Consider the following 3576-nt stretch of genomic DNA (forward strand, 5'->3'; position numbering starts at 1 on the left):
GTAGCACTCGACGGATAAGAATTATAGTCCCGACGGATAACTCGTTTTAGTCCCGACGGATGAGTAACTTATTATCCATCGAGTGAGTAGCTTATGTAATAATAAGTTTGTAGCACAGTGTTGTATGCACCTTTGTATAGAATCTGTAGTAGTATATAAGTCATGTTGACTTTAACTAGATATGCAGAATAGGTTGATTAACTGTACATAAGCAATGTCTTGTAATTCTGTATAAGTGAAATGAAGTCAAGTGCCAAAATAGCTATCAACGGATGCTTAACAAAGCTTCGACGGATGATCAAATGACTTTCAACGGATGTTTAAAATAGCAGTCGACGGATGATCAAGTAAGTCATCGACGGATGATCTGAAAGTCGACGGATGATCATATCAAGATTCAAACATCAGTTGAACAGTGAAAGCTGACACACAGCCGTCGAGTTGGATACAAACACACTGTGGAAGCCCATTAACTGAGTAATAGAGGACGAAAAGCAGCAAAGATCAAGACTGTTAGATTTTATATTTATTCAGTTCTTTTGACTTTGTAATCTTAGTAATATATATAAACCAAGAGAGTAGCAAATAGAAAAACAACTAAGAGAGCTAAGAAACAAACACAGAGAAATCTTTGTAAGCACTATCTTTAGCATTTCCTGTGTTCTTAGTAGTTCTATTTTGTATAAGCAGCTGTGAGCATTTCTGCACACAGAGTCCTCTCGATATATTAAATATATCTCTGGTGGAATTGTTTAAATCCACCAGAAAGTTTTTAAAGACTCTTGTTTTTAATTACTCTTGTTTTGATTCATTGAAGTTTATATTCCGTATTGTGCTAATCAAAACAAATATATCTATAATCGAGTTGAACATTTTTATTTCAAGAAAAAGTTCAAGAATTCCATTCAACCCCCCTTCTGTAATTCTTGCTATATTGTTAAGGGACTGACAAAAGTAACTCGCATAATCAGTCTTAAGATCATCATTTATTTGCGTGAGGGTAAATGCCTTGTCCATTTCCTTCAGCCAATTTATGGCAACAACAGGATCCACTTCGCCTTTGAACTCTGGGGGCTTATCAGACTGAAAGAATTTAAAACTAGTAGTTTGGTTTAGCTTTCCTTGTTGATGTTGTTGCTGCTGAATCTGTTGGATTAACTGTAACTGTTGTTGCTGTTGCTGGCGCAACAAGTCTAGAATTTCATTTATAACTGGAACATTCGCCAAACTACTACTGTTTTCTTTAGAATGGATAGCTTTCTTGGGTGGCATTTTCCTGAAATATAACAGGGAATTTATTCAAAACATAATGAGAATGTATAACAAAATATCATCGTTCAAACGATGCACCTGTGTTAGGAAAATGCTGGCCAATTAAAGCACCCATTCCCTATTCTTAGGTTCCGTTTATAAAAGATATCTAGATCAGCAACACTAGTAACAATAGCAACGATAACAGTAGCAGAATCAACAATAGCGCAGAAAACTGAAATATAAAGGTACTAAACATTATGGTATGCTTTGTCAATACAACAACAACCGAGCAACCTTTTAGCACCATTAAAATACAACATTAACAAATTCAATATACCACAAAGCTAGACGGGCTATCCTAGGCACCACCCAAAAAGGGTAAACTGGTAAGTCAAATTAATCTTAAGAATCATAGACTTGGCTAACGCACTAGCCTGAGGTTCAATCAACCATTCTTCCCAAGGCGACTTCTTATTTCTTATAATTGACCCATCTTCCACGGGGTTAACTTTTCTAAAACCGCAACCTTCAATATCGAATCATAAATCCTCTCGACTATTATCGTTTCAGGGATAGCTAGCAATCCGATGTACATCTTATATTTCTTCCAGACAGTCAACTCTCAACTACTTTCGATGACCAGGACTGTCTAATCACAAAAGCTACTGACAATCCTCTGTCTCGGGACTTCAAATAAAATTTCAAAGTCAAAGAATCAATGATACGGGGAGGACAAAAGAAGAAAACATAGGTATGACTGAGAGCAACCATACAAGTGCATAAGATGGCCAGTCTTAGTACCATACGATCACAACACATAATTTGGTGGCGTCCCACCAGACCCTTTTGTCACATAGACAAATGGTCAATTCATATGCATTGTTTGCCCCAATCACCTGAAAAATCACTGAGGAAAGAAACAATATTCATATAAGAAATTCACAAATAGAAAGGAAAGAATCTGATTTATAAGGAGATCAACAGAACCCTAAGTAGCTTACCTCGGGTTCACAACTTTCTCACAAGAAAGATAAACAACTTATAGAATAAGAAACAATTACTCTGGAGATAAAATACATTTCAAGGAAGGAAATAAAAGAGTTCAAAGATATCACCTCCCGTTCTAATCCACATTCACTACCAAACTTAGTCATCATAACAGCCCCTGACTATTATCACGCTATCCAAACTCACCAAGGTCACACAATCAGTCCAATAACATTTCTTAACACAGAAAATGCGATATCTAGAAATAACGTTGGCGTCTTCTCAACTGACACAACAAGAGCCCGCTCAATGCTGAATCCTCGCAATCAAACTCGTTTTCCTGAGGGAAAAACTAGAAATCTCTATTGAACGTTACTAATAATACACATACAAAGAAGACGTACTCTAGGTTAGGGCAGTTCCAGTCAATCCTTAATAAACGTCAGGGTTACGCTTCCGAAACCCTTGACTAAACTCATAGACTCACTCCTTAGGTTGAGTTGCTGACTCAAATCTATCTACGAACCTTTCTTCACTCTTTTGACTCTACCCATAACATAAATCAGGGACTCAAACCTGTACCTCTGATACTAATTGTGACGGCCTCAACCCCGGGGTCAGGAGTTGACGTCATCAACAACAATAATAATGAACACAATATAATCAAAATCACTAATTATCCATAACCACGACCCCTTTACCAAGACCTTTTCCGGGTTTAAGTATGACTTAGGTTACTCAACTAACACAACCCAAATTACCTTACACAATCTTGACCACTAATTTAACGCAGCAACTCAACATACCTCATCTGGTTTGAACACAACTACCTCATAGGAGCCTGACACGAAAGGAGCTGGAACTCTGCCCTGATTACCGCTCAAGAATCTTCTAGGCATCTGCACTATATATAAAATATTCTGCAAGGGTGAGCAATTGCTTGCTCAGCAGCACCACTATATGAATAACAAGTAAAACAGTTTAAAGTAAATCAGTTATAGGAACATAATTTATAACTTGCCAGAAACATGTAAATCAGGTATAAACTGGATATCAAAACTAGCATGCTCTGTAAACCAATATCATTTGTAGTGTGTGCCAGAGTCTAATTTTAGCATGCTATTTCCTTTCCAAAACCACTGTCCATTTCTGGACCCATAAATCATCTGTCCCGTTACAGGGACCATAAACCATTTGTTCCGTTATGGGAACCATATAACCAAAGTCAGATATAAAAGTGGATGAATTCTAGGGACAACTGATCAGTCTATCCCACCACAAATTTCGTTCTAGAACTCAGAGACTAGCTAGGTCTCTGTCATGCTGGACTAAGCG

Source organism: Apium graveolens, chromosome 9, assembly GCF_009905375.1.
Source record: "Apium graveolens cultivar Ventura chromosome 9, ASM990537v1, whole genome shotgun sequence".
Taxonomy (NCBI): Eukaryota; Viridiplantae; Streptophyta; class Magnoliopsida; order Apiales; family Apiaceae; genus Apium; species Apium graveolens.